The following is a 19909-nucleotide window of genomic DNA, read 5'->3' on the forward strand; positions in this document are numbered from 1 at the left end:
GGAGCTGAGGAGGTGGCGATCCAAGTCTCCGTGAAAAAGGCAACATTGGGGGAGCGATGAAGTCGAGGAGGTCCCAAACTTCTATTGCGTGCTTGATGAGGGCCTGAGTGTTGAGCAGTATACATCTGAAGTGTCCGCGAGGTCCAGCAGAGGGGGCGTTTAGGGTGCGAGGACGGGTGAAGGTGCAGTTGCAGCAGGAGAACGGGCCTTGGGTGTCCTTGAGAGAGGCACGGTGACAGGTGGTTGAGCCTCCAGTGTTGAGGGTGTACAGGTTGCTAGCGTTGTATCACTGATGGAGCAGGAACCAGGGTACGTGGTGCTGGGCGCAGTCTAGGCGTGGACGGGCGCAGACATGCTTGCTTTTGGCATGCCTTCTGCACACCAGGGACTCATCCGCTGTGTGCGGCCGCCATTAAAAGGGGGAGGGAGATGGGAGGAGTCGCTCACCTGGGAGGCAGGAGGGTGGGGAATAAGGTAATGGTAGTGGGGCTGGGCCGCAGGGCCAGCAGCGGCAGGGGAGGTGTGGAGATCGTAAAACGGAGGAAAAAAGGCAAAAAGAGTTAAAACACAGAAAGAACGACAACAGAGCAAAAATGCAGAAAAAGGCACAGAAAAAGGCAGAAGGCAGCAGAGAAAGAAACAGAAGGCGACCACTAGGCCAACAGGGATGAGGTGTAGGTGGAAGCCTGCGGGTGGAGGATGGCCTTGAACACAATGAGCCAGGAAGGCTCAGAGAGCGAAGGGCAGCAACAGGTGGAGCTGCGTGGAGGGAGCGATGCTAACGCTGACCAAAGGTCAGTGAAGTCATGGGAACGTCACACATGAGCAGACTGAAAACTTCATAAATACAAATAATGCAGTCAGTGTCATCTTTATGATTTGTAGGGGCTGGGGCCCTTATTTAGACCAACCTTAAATGTATTGCTCATATTCAGATAATTCAAGCACTGGTAAGGGGTGGGTTTGAAAGTGGTGAGATAGAGAGAGAAGGATAAAACTAGATTTGTGGAGGTAGGTAATGAGCGGTAGAGAGAGAGAGAGAGGGAGGGGTGAGGATGGCAGAATCAGATAAATGCAGGTGGCATGGAGCTGTGTTTTAAAGGGAGGTGTGATGGAGAGAGACGAGGAGAGAGGTAGAGCTAGGCACAGAGTGGTCCAGAGAGGTGAGGCTGTCGGAATCAGATAAATAGAGGTGGCGAAGGGATGTGTATTAAAGGGAGGTGTGATGGAGAGAGAGGAGGAGAGAGGTAGAGCTGTAGAGGTAGGCACAGAGTGGTCCAAAGAGAGGGGAGGTTGTCAGAATCAGATAACTAGAGGCACCATAGAGCTGTGTATTAAAGGGAGGTGAGGTAGAGATATGAATGTAGGAACATGGAGATGTAGAGAGAGACAAGGAGAGGGGGTGTGGTGGAAAAGGCGAGGTGCAGTGCGATGAGAGACTCGACACAGAAATATAGTTAATGCAAAGAAAGTGCAGAAAAGGGTGGTGGACAGAGGTGACAAACTAGTCAGTGAAAGGGATAGAGGGAGGTGGGGGGAAATGTGTGGATTTAGCTATTGGTCGGAGAGAGTTAAGAATCAAGAATAGAGACAAACACAGACAGGGAGACATGAAGTAGAGAAATGTGACACAGAAAGGGGAGAGGTGGAGAAAGAGGGGAAATGAAGACAGCAGGCCGTAAGGGTAAATTAAAAGGAGCTTTCTCAGCTCTGCCAAGCATCTAGGGTTAATATAACGCATTTTACTGCGTTTCTTCACATCACAGCACTAGAATGCAATGTCCCGCATATTTAGCTCCTCCTCATTGCACAAAGCAGGGCTTGACTTTGGTCTCAGCGCTTCTTGTATAAGGATAGTGCTAGTGCACCTGGGCTCTTATTTACAAGCCTCCAGCACCATCCTTGTGTCATTTTATTTTACGCGGCGGTGGCGCCAAGCAGTCCCCTGCAGTGCGCCACATTTAGAAACTCGTGCAATGGGATCATTGTGCTAGTTTGTAAAGCTTTGCGCCACATTGTACCTCTGCCCGGTATAATGTATGCAAGGTAGGCGCTCCCCCATTAAAAGCCTCTGGAGCATTGAAAGCTACAAGATTTCACTGCATTGTTCTGCACCCTCACTGCATCAAACATTTAATGCCTTCTCAGAGCAGGCCGTAAACAGACACAAGGCTTTTTAAAATGGGAGCCTTCCACGCATTGCTGGTGTAACATAATTTTTTTTATGCTAGTCCAGCAATGTATGACTTTAGCGCCACAGATGAGTCAGAATTTCTGACGCATCTGTGGAAAATGTGCACCATTGAGCTCCTTATAGCAAATACAGCACTGCCATGGTGTTGTTAGGCGGGCACAGGGCAGCACAGGATATCTGACGCATCGGAAGCGATGCATCAGATTCTTGTAAATGAAACCCCTGATCTTTTAAAAGAATATGAGGCAGACCCAGAGAAGGGTTGACCCTGGTTGCCTTGGTTACAAGTTAAGCTATGTCCGGAGTGCAGCTGGAGTGTCTGTTTACTTTTCTTAACAGTGATGTTTCTGCAGTTGTATTTTTTTTTTTTTTTTACCATGCATGTGTCTCTTTGTACCAGTGCATAATATAAACTTAGTCACCTGTAGACACCTCTGTGTGTTCAGCTTGCTGATGATTGCTCACAACTGGGCACGATTGAAAGCCTTGGAGCTGGGGTTGAAAGCTTCCCAAGATTCTCAAAGTGCCTGATCTTTGACCTTAAAAGTTGCAGAACTGGGCAACTGCCCACTTTGGCCCTGGATTTAAAATGCAGGAGGATTCCGCCTGAGCCCTGACTACACAGCTGTTTTTAGGTCGAGTGCGCAAGCGCTCTGAAGTGTTGTAATGTATCTGTGAGCTTTTAACCACGCCCACCGCATGCCCATCACCATCACTCGTTCGTGAGCTGGCCTTTCAAAAATACTTTGTTATCATTGGTAAATGCTTTACATTTGTCCCTCCTTGGGGCAGTTTTGTATTCGCCCTGGTCATCGACCTTGTTAGATGGATAACTGCATTTTTGCCAATACGTTTGATTGCGAGCGAATTTCTTTCTCCTTTTGTGTCTCTCCTTCGCGCTCATCGCGGCTGTGGCACTTTGAATTGGCTCGCTTATGTCAACTGTTTTACTTTTCCTTTTCAATTTATGTGGCAAAAAAAGTCCAAATAGGAATTTACAATGCTAATAGCTCTAACTCTATCAAACGCAAGACTCATTGTATTGCAAATGCTTGTTTTATCATTCATGTCATTGAATCCACAAATTGAAAACACTGAAAAGAAGGAGCAGCCTCTGTTTGCAAAAAAAGTGAAATTACTTGGCAAATGTTACGCTTCAAGTTCGTGAAAGTTGAAAGAGGCCCTGCACATGTGGGGTGGGGATGTGGTGAAATGCAAAGAGCAGACTCCAGTCTGTAGGCAGAAGGCGGGGTAAACGTGGAGAAGAACAAACTGAGGTAGAACCGGTGACATGAAGCAGGGGGCCAGTAAAGAGCGCTGGATCCTGTGTGGACAGAAACTGAAGGACTTGGGAAAACTAGGGCTGAAATTCCTAACAATTGTTCCTGAGGTGCTAGTCGTTCACATTTCATAAAATAAGACAATTCGCATAACCATAGAGCGCCCGCATAATTCAGCCGGTGGCGCATCAGACCTTAATCTGAGGGTCCAGCGTTCACGTCCCTGTTTGGGCGGATTCTTTTTTGCTTTTGAACAATAGGACTATTTGTATATTCTTCTTTTACACGTAGGCTCCTCTCATCAGCAATTAGTGCAAACTTTACTTTTAGAACTGTCTGGGTTCTCCTGATATGTGCCACGCAGTGTTCCAGCCTCTGGGGCGCCACCTGCTGGTTGCACGGTGCATCGGGTTCATATCTTTCACCTCTGGTCTCTCTCAGATTCATTTCTTTGTGTCCTATAAGCATAACAAAATTACAGTGCACATTGTATTAAAAATTTAGAAATGGCCCCGTGCAACAGAAATGAGTGCAATTCATTTTCTTTATTTAATGTGTTCTTGCTCTGAATAGTTTGAAATAAAAGGAGGTGAAAATCTTCTGTAAGAAGTTAGGGCGTCTGCCTTGGACTTTTCCCTTGAAACAGTCTCTGTATTGATTCCAATTATGAGTACACAGATGATGTAGGAATACACCGCACTGAGTAGAAATGTATGCACTTGTGAGTGCCTGTGCATCACGGCGGCTCGTTGGTCTAGGGGTATGATTCTCGCTTTGGGTGCGAGAGGTCCCGGGTTCAAATCCCGGACGAGCCCTTCTTTTATGTTTTTTTTTTTAAATATAATATTAACTGAAACACTTCAGGATGACAAAACAAAAGCTTTTTCATTATTTATATTGGAAAAAGTGCAAATGTTGAAAAAAAGTTTAAGAAAGAAATAAAAGAAAAAAGGCCCGTTCGAGACTTGAACCCAGGACCTCTCGCACCCTAAGCGAGAATCATACCCCTAGACTAACGAGCCGTGAAAACCCAGCTCCTACAATCGTCTTCTTGGCGCTGAGAGCCGCTCACTCTGCAGTGATCCGTGTTCTCGTGGCTGTTTAAAGGGACCGCTTAGTTAAACCCACTCGCTGCACAGCACAGAAGGTGTCACCCCCACAAACCAGAGGCCCGGCTGTGGGGCTGGTCTCTCTGCTCACCCATCTTTACAGGGAAATCACACCCCAAAGACCCCTGTGACACACACTGGGGGGTGCAGAGTCTAAAGACAGGACGGCGGAGACCCCATCCTGACGCGGGCTACCAACCCCTTTAAGCAAAATGTTTTGTGTAGTCATTCCGGGGCCAGTATCATGTCAGTGACTGACCAGTGGTGGGATTTGTGGGGGGCTCTGCATCCTCTGAGTGCGGCCCTCATCACTTTGTAGTGGACTAAACGGTTGTTCCCTAAAATCGATGACATATATTTTTGTTTGATACATATGCCTCGTTAATCCGTAAACAACATCGTTGGAACCACAAATTCACCACAAATTATCACCCTTATTGGGAAGAGCTGTGGCCAATAATTAGAATGGTATGTACTATTTAATTTAATAGTATACATTGGAAGTGACCTATTGCGAGGAAAAATACTTCTAAAATGTACTGTCAATCAGGGATTTAAAAAATTCACTCTCCCCGTCGGGGAATTGAACCCCGGTCTCCCGCGTGACAGGCGGGGATACTGACCACTATACTAACGAGGATCTGCGTGGGCAGAGTGCAGACAGCAGCTACTTATCATGTCTGTCAACCTGTCCCCACTTAGCGCCTTATTTTTCAATTTCCCAGCTCCTTCATATCAACACAGGAGGCCACAGGCTCAACAAACACACACTCTCACTGCACAAAACACACACACAACCCGCTGCTCCTCAACACTTCACAACAACCTTCTCACCTCCCAGCAGACGCTCTCAGCAGCTCCCAGCAGCATCACCTTCCACTCACAACAAGCAGCTCTGGGGCTGCTTCAGCCGGGGGTGGGGGGCACCGGCCTCGCTCCTCAGCCCAGGGCCCCCGGCTCTGTCTCATGGGGGGGGGGGTTGCACAAAGGGACTGAGGGGACAATCTCCCGCCCCCCCAGCTGGAGGAGGGAGCTGGACTGGGAAGGGGAAGAGAGGAGGCGGGAAAAGCCAAGGTGTCTGTGAGGCTGAGAAAGGAGCTGCTTGGGACTGAAAAGTGGAGGAAACAGAGGAGACTGAGGAAAAGTCCTGGGAGGCGGATTTGAAGCAGCGACCACAGGATGTCCGCTCTTCCATTACTGTCCTCCCTTCTACTGACTGAGCAAGTACTGCCATGGCAGGGGAAGTGGCTCCTGTGTTTGTCAGTCGAAGCAGCTTTCTGTTTGTAATCACCTAGACTTCAGATACCTGCAAACTAGACAATAGAGAGTTTCCTTTCCAAACTAACACCCCCTTCATACACATCAAAAGGGCTAAAAAGAAACATCATCATCCACATGATCCATAATTCACTCACCCTGGCTGCTTCTCAGCAGATCTCCCGACTCTTACATTGCCCCCTTGCCATCTCGTGCTGTCCCGCCTGGTAGCACTGCTTTGTTTTTAGGTTACATCTGCACATGCACTGTTCTTGCATGCTGAGCTCGCGAAATCCTTCTGTGAATAAAAAAAAAATCTACATAGGGGCTTGGAATCCGCCCCTTACTTACCTGGACTTACCGCGGACTTAGTCCAATTTAAAAGCTTCTCATTGGCCAGCACATCGTCTGCTTTCACTTCCTGTTTGTTATGTATATCTATTGTTTATGATGTGGAATGTAGGGCGCGGGGAGGCAGAACAGTGGAATGTGGAACGGGGTGGACGGAGGCTCGGGATCGGCGGTTGGCTGTTGGCGTGAAGGACGCACTGTGGGTGGCTCCTGTTTGTTTTCACATTAAACCTGTTTCCTTACCAAATTCGCTCCGTCTGCATTACTGGAATACAACATAATTTTGGCGACGAGGGTCTGGAGCCACTTTGGAACCTAGGCGGAACCACAGAGTCATTCCCATTTCAAGGCTGAAGCTGTTTTCTTCACGGGTGTGTATCCTGCTTCTGTGGTTCGTGTCGACCAGTTTCTTCAAGGTGACAAGTCATTAATTTTTATTTGCAAAATTGGAAGTTTTGGTACGCCTAGCAACCAGCAAGTTTGAATACGTATTCAAGCGTAGAGCGCGTGAAATAGAAGATGCGCGCGCGTCTGTATCCAAGCAAACATTGCACCTAGCAACCGTCTAGCTTCAGCACGCAGTGAAGCGCAGAGCGCAAATACAGAGGAGGTGCGCACGTCTGTATCCAGGCAACCACCATGTTGTTACGGAAGTGTTTGGGCACGTCCGTCTACGCCGAAATTTGACAAGTTGGTTACTCTCTTTCAAAGCTACCTCTGTGTTTACAAGAAGCTCTTTTAGTTTACTGACGCAAGTCTGCCCATGTTTTTTTTTTTTTAAAAACAGCAGCAGTATTTATGTGGATCTATTTTGGTTTTTTATTATTCTGGCTTGGGAACACGTATTTTTTATCCTTGACCTTAGGATTTTGGTTATTATTCTGGGCCATATCACTGACTATTTCTTATTCTGTGTCTGCATTTTCCAGTTTTGATCCTTCTTAGTGATCAAGTCAAACTCTTGCTTTCTTGGTGTTTGATTTCGAATTCACAGTAAATATTATTCTACGGATTGCAAAATGCAATCTGTTTCTGTTCCCCCGCCTTTCTTGGAAACACCTGGAGAACCACCTGTGCTATGGTCTCAATGGTTTGACGCTTTCGAGACTTATTTAGGTGCGATTGGAGCATCACGCTTTAGATCGGAGAGAATTTTTTTTTTGTTATTACACTCTCTGGGTTTTGAAGGCCGTGAAATTCTTAAACATCTTCCAGATATTGAATTACAGGATAATGAAGAGTTGGATGAGTACCAAGAAACTGTTAAAAAGTTGACTCTGAGATTTGATAAACAGCCCAGTCTAGTTGTGTTACGCCACAAATTTTTCAAGAGGAGCCAGTTACAAAATGAATCCATTGACGAATTTGTCAGTGCTCTTCGGAAGCTGTGTGCACAATGCCAGTTTAGTACTTTCCGTGATCAACTGATTAGTGATCAGATGATAGGACATTGTTTTGACAAACATATTCAGCAAAGACTTCTCACTATGGGGGACCCTTCACTTGAAGATGTTATCAAGCAAGCTAAGAGCATAGAAATGGCTCAGGCATCACTTAAGGAACTTGCAATTCAACGCAAGGAAGAAGAAAAAACTTTTATTAACGTTGTCTCTTCACGCAAGGAACAGAAATCTATGAACAGTTTTTTTAAACGAACAAATATTTGCTTTAGATGTGGTAACTTACCACATGCGAAAGACTCTAAGGGGTGCCCTGCTAAGAATGTGGTGTGCCATAAGTGTGGCCGGTTAGGTCACTTTGCTAAAGTTTGTCAGAGTATTGTGAGCAAGAATGTCAAAGTTAACAGTGTGTGTGATCCTCCTCTGGTGAATGATCAAGATTTGGAAAGTCAGTTGCGTGATATGATTGTTGTAGTCACGGATGACAAAGTTGTTTCGGGTATTCCGGAAGAGTGTATTGAACCCTATGTAGATATTAACGTGGGTGGCAAAATTCTCCATTTACTTGTTGATTCCGGGGCACGTATCACTATGATGACATCGGACTTGTTTAAGAAAACTTGGGGTTCCAGAGCGTTACTTCCTCCTGACAGAGCTCCTGTCTCCTATGAAGGAAGGAAGATCGAACTTGAAGGGTTCATTGAGGATTTTTTGGAATTCAAAGGGCGCAGAATCCGGGGTAAGGTGTATGTGGCAGTAAAAGGTCTTAACATATTAGGATGGTACCACCAAGGCCTCTTTGGTATGGTACTGAGGCCAGGTACCGCTGAACAAGTCATGGTTGTTAAAGATTGTGGTAGTTTAAATTTGCAGTCTTTACATGAGTATTTCCCTGGGGTGTTTGAGAATAAATTGGGGTGCATTAAGGGGTTCAAACATAAAATCAGAATCAAACAAGGCGCCATTCCCATTAAGCACAAATTGAGAGCGATTCCCTTCAGCCTGAGAGAAGATCTTAAATTAGAGTTAGAAAAGTTACAATCAGCAGGAGTAATTGAACCGGTTGAGTCTAGTTTGTGGTTATCTCCCATTGTAGTTGCTCGCAAGCGCAGTGGTGAAATGCGCCTTTGCGTTGACTTGAGGAGTTTGAGCAAGGAGATATGGGTCGATTCTTTTCCACTTCCCAGAATAAATGATCTGTTGGGTAAACTCAATGGTGCCCAATGGTTCTCCAAAATTGACTTGGCTTCGGCATACCACCAAGTTGTTCTTGAAGAAGATTCCAAACATTGTACAGCTTTTAACACACCCTTTGGTACTTTTCAGTTTAGAAGGACACCTTTTGGCCTTGCATCAGCAGCATCTGTTTTCCAGCGCATTATGTCACATCTTTTGAGGGATATTGATGGAGTAATAGTGTTCCAGGATGAAGTACTTGTTTTTGCTAAACATTTGACTGAACATGACACAGTACTTAAGTTAGTGCTGAAAGTGTTTGAGGAGAGCGGGGTTGTGGTGAAGGATCAAAAGTGTGAATTTTGGAAGAGGGAGATTGAATTTTTGGGACATGTTGTGTCGTCTGAGGGGGTCAAACCAAGACCTGGTCTTGTTGATGCTGTCAGGAACTGTCCTCCTCCTAAAAATAAGGATGAACTACGCTCGTTCATGGGTTTGTGTGAATTCTATTCTAGGTTTATTCCTAATTACGCTTCCAAGATGAAGTGTTTGTCTAATATGATGAAGAAAAGTGTGGGGTTTTCTTGGAACAAAAATTGCCAAAACACATTCGATTTGGTGAAAATTGAAATGATCAATGCTAGAGCGCTACACCCTTATGATCCCCAGTTAGTATGTAAGATAATGGTTGATGCCAGCAAATATGGTTTGAGTGCTGTTCTCGTCCAAGATTCCAAGCAAGGAGAAGTGACAGTTAGTTATGCTTCTAGAGTGTTGAGAGAGGCAGAGTTGAATTACTCCGTCATTGAAAAGGAGTTGTTGGCGTGTGTCTGGGCAAGTGAAAAATTCAGGAGCTATGTTTGGGGGAGGAAGTTTGTGATTGTAACCAATCACAAGCCCCTGCTTTATATTCTCAGTGGAGACAAAACTAATTATACCACTCCTCGTATTGCTCGTCTTACTACTAAGTTGCTGCAATATGATATTGAGGTTAAGTTTTTACCAGGTAAACTTAATGTAAGAGCGGATTTTCTCTCTAGGTTTGCCATAGAGGACTCAGATTATTGTGATTCGGAAGATGATAGAGAAGATTGTTTTGTAGCTAGTGTGGATCTTCCAGTGTTCAAGGCTTTTAGCAAAATGGATTGGGAGACTGCAGTACATGAGGATTCCATTCTAGTTCAGGTAAAGGAATTTGTGACCAATGGTTGGCCGAAAGAGAAAAGTGTTCCTTTACCTCTTCAACCATTTTGTAAAGTTGCTGATGAAATTTCTATTGAAGACCAGATAATTTTGAGGGGTGAGAGATGTATTCCACCTTTTGGTATTCGTTCAGGTTTGATTAATTTGGCACACAAAGGTCATTTTGGGGCTACTATGACAAAAAGGAGATTAAGAGAGAGTTATTGGTGGCCATCTATGGACAAAGATGTGGATGCTGTTATTAGTGGGTGTGCAATTTGTAATTCTGCTGAGAAGGGTCTCAAAGTGTGTACGCCTCCGTTGCATCCTATACAAGTTCCGGATAGACCTTGGTCGAAGCTTGGGATTGACATGATTGGGCCTTTTAATTTTCTTCCTCATAACTTGCGTTATGCTTTTGTTCTCATGGACTATCACAGCAGATGGCCAGAGGTTTATTTTTGTGCCACCCCGTCAGCATCTAAGGCAGTTAATTTTCTTAAAGACGTTTTTAGGCATCATTTCTGACAATGGAGTACAATTTATTAATTCTGTGATGGATTTTTTTTTTACAGCAAGCGAATATTAGACATCTAAAAAGCTCGTTATATCATCCCCAAACTAAAGGTTTGGTCGAAAGAATGAATAGAGTCGTGGGGGACTGTATAAAATGGGCCAGACACAATAATTATGACATACAAGAGGCGGTCAGCACCATGCTATGGGTCTATCGTTCCACACCTCATTCTCTGACAAAGGTGTCTCCATTTGAAGCGTTGAAAGGTCGCAAACCCACTTCCACTTTATTTCCTTCATGGTTAGCAAGTTCTTTGAAAAATAAAGGAATGAGAGTATTGGATGGTGGGATCAGCTGGCAAAAGGTGGAGTCTGGTCAACAGCGCATGAAGAATAGATATGATACGGTCAAAGCTACTAAGTTGCGTGTGTTCTGTCCTGGTGACTTAGTGCGTATAAAAAAAAGTTTATTTGTGAAGAAAGGGGATACTGGGTTCAGTAATCCAGTTAGGGTGAGAAAGGTGTGTGGAAGTGCGGTCATGGTTGATGGTGGACAGTGGTGGAATGTGTAGAAGATTGTTAAGGTGTCGGAGGACCCATCTCCAGGTCCCAGACATCTTAGTGTTGGTGGGGAGGTTTGTAATAGTGGGATGTCGAGGGTGCAGGTCCAGAGTTCGTATGAGTCCAATGGTCAGAGTTCAGCTATGAATCCTTCAGAAGGGTCTCTGCGTAGATCTTCCAGGGAAAAGTTTTTACCATGGAAATTGAGGTCTGATGGGTTTTAATCTTTATCTAGATACTTTCCCTATTATTGAATGTTTTTTTTTTTGTTTTTTGTTTTTGTGTTTTGTTTTGTTTGTGTTTCAAAAGGGAGAGATGCTATGTTATGTATATCTGTTGTTTATGATGTGGAATGTAGGGCGCCGGGAGGTAGAACGGTGGAATGTGGAACGGGGTGGACGGAGGCTCGGATCGGCGGTTGACTGTCGGCGTGAAGGACACGCTGTGGGTGGCTCCTGTTTGTTTTCACATTAAACCTGTTTCCTTACCAAATCCGCTCCGTCTGCATTACTGGAATACAACACTTTTCTCTGCTGCTTTCCTGCCCTGCCGACCATGCTATCGTGGAGCCTGGACAAAGCACTCCTTCCGGTCACTGCCATTGGTTACTGGCCAGTCTCCTTCCACTAACTACATGCGTCCCAAGGCATTTTGGACCTCATTTAAAAAGAAGTGGTGCAGCGCGGCACAGCAGTATACCTCACAGCACCACGCCATTTCAGAAATGCAGGGATGCGCTGTATTTACTACAATACAGCACACCCAGGTGTTTTCCCTAGTGCTGGCACTAAAATTAGCTGCCTAGTGCCAACAAATGCACGCCTCCACCATAGTACAAGGGTGCCTGCGTTGCAGGGAATGATTGTTTATGTGCAGGAAGGTGTCCCTTCCTACATATAAACAATCAATAATGGTGATTTTGTTACTTCTATGTGTGCTGCAGAATGCAGCACACATAGACATAGCAAATTGTCATTATTTAATGATTGTTTATGTGCAGGAAGGCACCCCTTCCTGCACATAAAAATCATTATTGGCGTTTTTCTCTTTCTTTGTGTGCTGCAAAATGCAGCACACATAGAAAAAGCAAAAACGAGGAGAAATAAAAGTATTTCTCCGCGTTGCATCACTCTAACAACACCTCTGGGGTGGCGTTAGTTTTTGGCGCTGCCTTAGGTTTACGATTTCTTGTGAATCTGGGGCAGCGTCAAAATGGAATGGGTGTTGCGGTGGAACACCCACAGCAACACCCATTGTACACCCCTTTCACGCAAAGTGATGCTAGTTAAGAGGACGTATTTACGAAGCGGCCTTAAGACACAAAAAGTGGCTTAACGCTGCTTTGTAAATATGGAGCAGTGCATAGCGCTACCGGAATGTCGGAAAAAGTGACATTCTGGTGGCTCAGGGCCCTTGTAAATGAGGCCCTTTGTTTTTACTTTCACAGTGTACAGAGCTGTGTGAAGTACATCCTGGAGGTGCTCGGACCCTCCACCAGGCTGCTCAAGTAATTCAACTGGCCACTCCTGATTGTTAGTCGACTGCACGTTGTTCGTTCACTGCCCTTAATTTGTTTATCTTTGCAACCCATCTTGTTTGCTGACTGCACATATATTTGGGAGCAGGAGCTTTGTTACTACAGCAGGCACAATCCGTCTATTGTTGCAGCTCCCAGCCTCCTCTGGCCTCTCTCGTGTTTTGTCTTTTTAATTTTTGAGGAGTGTTCAGACAATTCGACTCAGAGGTATTGGAACGCTCTACCTAAGCACAGTCGCGGCTCACGGTGATTCCTAGGGGCGGGCGGCGCTCGGGGGGAATGGGGGATTAATACATTTACATTAAAATAAAATAAAATAAAAACTTACCTCCTCCGTGCACGCCACTCCTCTATCCAGCGTCGTTGCTTCACGCAGGCACAGGCTCCCAGCCTGCCCTGCGACCAATCCTGACGCTGAGTTTGGATGGCTATAAACGGCTGGCCAAACACACATGTGCTCTGAGGGGAGTGCACTCCCTTCTGTTCGTCATCCCCAATGCCCAACCCCTTTCACAAGGAAGGGATGATAAACATAGTTTATCATCCCTTCCTTGTGAAAGAATTTGCAGCGGTTGCTGCGGGGGGAGGGGAGTGACACTCCTCTGCCCTTATGGAGGAGCCACGCCTGCCTAAGCAGCTCCCTTTGCAGCCTCGTTACTACAGAAGGCACAGTCTGGTGCTGAGGTGGGGGAGGGGTTGAGGAAAGTGATGCCCTTCTCTACAGGGCCTGTCAGCTGCCTTACCGACTGTCTTTGTCCGAGCACTTTAATAACATCTTTGTTTAATCACAGTAGAACACAAAACCAAGTAAGGGGGGGGCATCTTTCTCGGCTTGTTTTTGTCTCACCTTACTGAAAACACAAGTACCATGATTTGCTTTAGTCCAGTGGTTCCCAACCTTTTGACTTCTGTGGACCCCCACTTTATCATTACTGGAGCCCGAGGACCCCACTCAATCTTTATTGGAATCCAAGGACCCCCCACTGAGTCATTACTGAAAGCTGTGGACCTAATCTGTTAATATTATTAAATTTTCTAAGCAGTCGCGGACCCCCTGAGGAGGCTTTGTGGACCTCCAGGGGTCCCCAGACCACAGGTTGGGAACCACTGCTTTAGTCCATTGGCACATAGTTTGGTTTAGTCTAGCGACAGGTTCTCTTTTTGTTGTTCCGTTATGGCCGGTAGACGGTTTGCATCTGAATTTTCAATATGTTTTTGTGTGCATGTCCCTCTCTCCTTCCCTCGTTCCTTCCTCGCACCTCCCTCATGTTGCCCTTGTTTGTTGTTGCTGCTCCCAGCCTCCCTGGGCCTCTCCTGTGTTCTGGATTAGTTTTTTTATAATTGGAGTGGGTCATTATTTATGTGGCGCAAATTCGACTTGGAGGTATTGGAGCGCTTTACCTAAGCACCTCCCTATGCAGCCTCGTTACTACTGCATTATTTCAAATTCACAAATAATCATATTGGTAATTAATCAAAGCAGAAAGTGGGGACCAGTACAGTGTGAGAAAAAAACAAAATACTCTCCATGGCACTTTCTGCAGCTCTTGGCAAGGAGGTTTCATCCCACTGTTGTACCTTAGATTGAAATATGTAGAATGACAAAGTTTGTGCTGAAAACTTCATAAATACAAATATTGCAGTCAGTGTCATCTTTAGGATTTGTGGGTGCTGGGGCAAGCAATTTTGGGGCCCCTTAATTGAACCAACTTTAAATCTATTCCTCAGTTTCAGCTAATTCAGGCACTTGTGAGGGGTGGGCTTGAAAGAGGTAGAGAGAGCAGGATAGAGGTAGGTTTGTAGAGGTAGGTAGAGAGTCATATGGAGAGAGAGGGGATAGGCGGTCGGAATCAGATAAATAGAGGTGGCGTCGGGCTGTGTATTAAAGGGAGGTGAGGTAGAGATATGAAAGTATGAACATGGAGGGGTGTGGTGGAAAAGGCAAAAGGCGAGGTGCAGTGCGATGACAGGAATATAGTTCATGCAAAGAAAGTGCAGTAAAGGGAGGTGGACAGAGGTGACAGAAGTAGTCAGTGAAAGGGATAGAGGGAGGTGGGGAGAAAGGTGTGGATTTAGCTATTGGTGGGAGAGAGTTAAAAATCAAGAATAGAGACGGACAGGGAGACATGAAGTACAGACGTGACACAGAGAGGGGAGAGGTGGAGAAAGAGGGGAAATTAAGACAGCAGGCCGTAAGGGTAAATTAAAAGGACCTTTCTCAGCTCTGCCAAGTGTCACGCATCTAGGGTTAATATAACGCACATCACAGCCCTAGAATGCAGTGTCACACATATGTAGCTCCACCTCGTTGGAACTCTATCTGGTTCTGGGCAGGGCTGTACTTTGGTCTCAGCGCTGCTTGTATAAGGACAGTGCTTGTGCACATGGGGGGCTTATTTACAAGCCCCTAGCACCACCGTTGCATCATTTTTTTTTTACGCAGAAGTGGCACTAAGCAGTCTCTTACAGTGCACCACATTTAGAAACTCGCACAATGGGATCATTGCACCTGTTTCTAAATCTTTGCGCCACATTATACCTGTGCCAGGTATAATTATTGCAGGGTAGGCATTCCCCCGGTAAAAGCCACTAGTGCAGTGAAAGCTACAAGATTTCACTGCCTCGTTCTGTGCCTTCACTGCATCAAAAATGTAACGCCTGCTTAGAGCAGACGTGAAACTGACAAAGGGCTTTTTAAAATGGGAACCTTCCATGCATTGCTGGAGTATCGTCATTTTTTTGTTGCTCGTCAACAACGCACGACTTTAGCACGTCAGATGAGTCAGAACATCTGACACACTCTGGAAAATGTGCACCATGTAGCTTTGTAAAGTAAATACAGCATTGCCATGGTGTCGTTAGAGGGGGGTGCAGGGCAGCGCAAGAAATCTGACGCATTGGAGGCGATGCGTCAGATTCTTGTAAATGAGACCCCTGATCTTTTAAAAGTGTCCCAGGCAGTGTGAGGGAGACCCAGAGAAGGGCTGACTCAGGTTACCTTCCTTACAAGTTAATTTATGTCTTCTCTGTCAGCAGTGCAGCCGGAGTTTCTGTTTACTTTTTGTAACAGTAATGTTTCTGTAGTTTTTTTTTGTTTCTTTTTGTTTTACCATGCATATGTCTCTTTATACCAGTACATAATATGAACTGGTTCTCCTGTAGATGCCTCGTGAGTTCAGGTTGTTGGTGGTTGCTCAGAACTGGGCCGGATTGAAAGCTTTGGAGCTGGGGTTGAACGCTTTGGAGCTGGGGTTGAATACTTTGCAGGGTTCCAACAGCGCCGGTCGGTGGATCTTGAAAGTATTCATCCTACATCATCATTAAATCCTTGACCTTAAAGGGTGGGAACCTGGAGAACTGCCCACTTTGGCCCTGGATTTAAAATGCAGGAGGATAAAACATTTTCTAGCTTATGCGTGAAGAATTTTCTATTCTATTAAGGACACGGAGGTGAGGATTATGCTTGTCTCTCTTTACTGCAAGACAAACAGCAGCCAATCAAAAACTTCAATAACAAAAAACTAAATTTCCCATGAACCCAGGAAATCCAATGTCCACCAATCACAGGGCTGACCCCTGTATATCAGTCTCCTTTAACACAGTCCTTCCTCTTTCTTTGCAATAAAACCAAATAAGTACTTGACTCCTTGGAACTGGAATCTCCTTGAAAGAACCAAAACTCTGGAGATGTCATCGACTATCCTCCTGAAGAATACCAATTCTCAACTTGACTTTCGTCTCCATAAGAGCGCTCAGGCACCTTTGGAAAAAACAAATATGCAAATCAAAGCCTTTTCTTGAAATAATATAATGGGTGGGTACGTAATCATTTAATCATAATGCATAGCATAAATTCAACAAGATAAATAATACAATACAGTGTTTTTCCGGGTGGGATAATCCTCGCCTCCGTGTCCTTAATAGAATTGAAAATTCTTGACGTAGAATCTAGATTTTTTTTTATTCTATGTCAGGACCAAAGGCTTCGGATTATGCTAGCTCAAAGCTAATCCACAACTGTTGTAACCACATCTACAATCGGTTTATGATAGAATATTTTAAATGTGGAATCTGATGACCAATCAGCCGCTCTCATAATGTCCTCTAAACAAGAACAAACAGAGAACGCCTTAGAGGCCATAGCCCCTCTAACTGAATGTGCTCCAAACATAGAAACATCTATTCCAGCTTCCTCTAAGATCCATCGAACCCAACGTGCCAAAGTAGCAACAGAGAAAGGGCCAAAAGGTTTCTTTAGAGAAATTAACAATTGCCCTTGTAAATTTCTACGAATCTCATGAGTACATTCCTCGTAAGCTTTTAAGCATTTCACAATACACAATTTTTGATGGTGAGGAAAAGCTGAATAAGAAACATATCTGGAAGCTGTCTTTGTACGATTGGAAATAGTAAAAGAAACCCCGAAGGAGTAAACACTCTACCTGCTATATCCAGTGCACACACATCTGACACTCTCCGACAGGACAAAAGACACAGTAAAATAGTTAACTTCACTGAAAGCTGTTTGCGAGAAAGATCCTCATTACAAGGCCATGATTTCAAAAACCTTCAGACTATTTCCACATCCCAAAGAGAAGAATACCTAGGTTGAGACGACGTAACAATTCGGATTCCACGAAGGAGTTTACAAACTAACAGATGTTCCCCCATAGGTTTCCCTTCTATATGGGGGTGACCCGCTGAGATCGCCTATCTGAAATTGTTGATGGTTCTGTATGCTAAACCCTGAGCGGCTAAGTCCAAAAGGAATTCGACAATCATAGTAATGGAGGTCCCCATGGAATCAACACGTTGTTCACCAAACCAACACACCCTTCTTTTCCAGGCAGACTGATATCGTTTGTGAGTGGAAGGAGCCCAAGATTGGGACAAGAAAAATATTGCTTTGTCCGAAACTCCAGGCACTTTCCACCGTCTCCGGAATTTCTCCACGCCATGAGGGACAACTGCCCCATCCATATCAGAGGATGTGGAGACCCCACTGGGTCCAATAGCAGTCGAGGGTCCGGCGGAATCGCAATTGGATAAGCACACGACATTGACATCGCCACTGGAAACCATAGTTGCACTTTCCAAATGGGAGTCATCAAAATTAGTTCCGCTTTCTGTCTCCTCACCTGAGAGAGTACTCTCTGAATCATGACAAAGGGAGGGAACGCATAAAGAATCCCTGTCTCCCAAGACTGCAGAAAAGTGTCCGTCCCAACGCCATATGATCCGGTCTCCAACTGAAAAAGCGAGACATTTGAGCATTGAGCCTCGAGGCAAAGAGATCTATCACACAAGGACCCCACTGAAGATTCAACTTGCTGAAGATTTGAGGATTCAGTTTCCAATCGCTGCCATCCCTACGAAACCTGGAGTTCCAATCTGCAATCAGATTGGCCCGACCCAGAACATATTCCACAGTCACTGAAGTGTGGTGTTGCAGACAAAACTCCTTCACAATTTCCACTAGAACACGGGACCTGGTCCCTCCAAGGCGGTTGATATATTGCACAGCTGAAATGTTTTCCATCGGAAGAAGAATGCAACATTTCATTTGACGAGGAGATAGGGAGCGAATTGCAAATGCTCCCGCTAATAATTCCGAGCAGTTGATATGAAGATTCAACTCCTCCTGAGACCACCGGCCACCTGTCTGGACTGGGCCACAACGAGCACCCCAAACCTAACAGCTGGCATCCAACTCTATAATCATTTCCGGGCTTGATGCAAAGATGGCTCTGCCGTTCCATGCATCCATGTGTGCCAACCACCAATCGATCTCTGCTCTGGCTTTGTTCGACAGAACAATCTGTTCCGCGTAAGATATGCCTTTGTGAAGATGTAAAATCTTCAGTCCTTGTAAGGCTCAATAATGAAGAGGTCCTGGAAATATCGCTTGGATGGATGAAGCCAAAAGACCCGCTAAGCGTGCAAGGGTCTTCAATGATATAGTCCGAGAGGCAAGGGCTCTCCTCAACTCTTTTTTGATGGAACTCCTCTTTGTCTGAGGCAACAACAATTGGAATCTACCTGAAAGCCTAAGAACTCTGGAGGGAGTCATCACTGACTTGTCTGAATTGATAAGGAACCTCAGGTCCTGAAGAAGTTGGACTGTCCAAGAGAGATGAAGAAGGACCGACTCCTCTAATAGAGCCATGATCAGGATATCGTCCAGATTAATAATGAGACTGACCACTCTTTCTCTGAGCAGTTGAACCACAGGTCTTAAGAGTTTGGTAAAACACCATGGGGCGGACGAAAGACCGAAAGGAAAAATTGCAAATTTGTACCAATGCTCTCACCAGCAGAATTGAAGATACCGGAGGTGCGGTTTGAATATAGGGACTGAAAGATATGTGTCCTTGAGATCCAACTGCACTAAGAAGTCCCCTTCTTGAAAAAGATCTCTCAAGAGGTCGATGCCTTCCATCTTGAAATGACAGTAAACAACTCATGAATTGAAATTTCTCAGATTGAGAACCAGACGAGACCTGGCGCTTTTTTTCTGAACCAGAAAAATAGAGCTGACGAATCCTGTAGGATGTTGACTCGAACGGAAGATGGCACGTTTCTGCAGAAGAAGCGCTATCTCGTTGTACATGAAGAGCTTGCTGTTTGGGAAAAAAGAATGGGACGCGGAAGAGATCTCTGATGAAGAGGGGCGTAAAATTCTATTCTGTATCCCCGCACTGTCTGGAGAACCCACGGGTCCCGGGAGATACATTCCCAGACTACCACGTGATCCTTCTACCTCCCTCCCAGAAGCACTTCCGAAAAAGGGATGATTCTCACCTGTGGAAGTTCCATCATAGAAGTTGAAGTCACATCTGTTGTTGCGGAAACCACGACCTCTACCTCTACAGGCTCTCGTTGGGTAGAACCCCGATCTGAAGTAATAACTTTGGCCCTGTTGGTTGTAGCCTCCGGAGGTCTGGTTGTATCCGTGGCCTGACGCTCGACCCCTGTAGCATCCGGCCCTGAGAAAAAGGCCTCTGTTAAACATCTTCCTCATTGAAGATTGAGCATTGTCTAAAGCGGAGAAAGTGGCAACGTACTTCCCTAAATCCTTGACAAATTTGTCACCAAAAAGTAAACCATTCCCTAAGAAACCAGCGTCAGTGGGAGCCAATTCCGATAGCTTAGGATCAATCCGCATCTAAAAAGAACGTCTGCGTTCTGTAGACATAGAGTAGTTTGCGTTGCTAAATAAAAATATAGCTCGTTGAGCCCATTCCAGAACTGTCTGAGGGTACAAGGGGGAATTAGATTATTTGGCTTGAACAGCCAATTCCAGGATCTTCGTGATTGGTCTTGAGATATCCAATAATTTATCCTCG

The 19909-nt window shown here is 45.3% G+C and overlaps 2 non-coding genes across 2 annotated transcripts; one reads left to right on the forward strand and one right to left on the reverse strand.

The window, feature by feature from the left end:
* Positions 1-4217: 4217 nt before the first annotated feature.
* On the forward strand, positions 4218-4289 carry TRNAP-UGG (transfer RNA proline (anticodon UGG)). The gene has a single exon. It is a non-coding gene; the product is annotated as a tRNA-Pro (tRNA).
* Positions 4290-5151: 862 nt separating this feature from the next.
* Positions 5152-5223, reverse strand: TRNAD-GUC (transfer RNA aspartic acid (anticodon GUC)). Its single transcript has one exon. It is a non-coding gene; the product is annotated as a tRNA-Asp (tRNA).
* Positions 5224-19909: the final 14686 nt, after the last annotated feature.

The sequence above is a fragment of the Pleurodeles waltl genome, chromosome 4_2 (genome assembly GCF_031143425.1).
Source record: "Pleurodeles waltl isolate 20211129_DDA chromosome 4_2, aPleWal1.hap1.20221129, whole genome shotgun sequence".
In the NCBI taxonomy this organism is placed as follows: Eukaryota; Metazoa; Chordata; class Amphibia; order Caudata; family Salamandridae; genus Pleurodeles; species Pleurodeles waltl.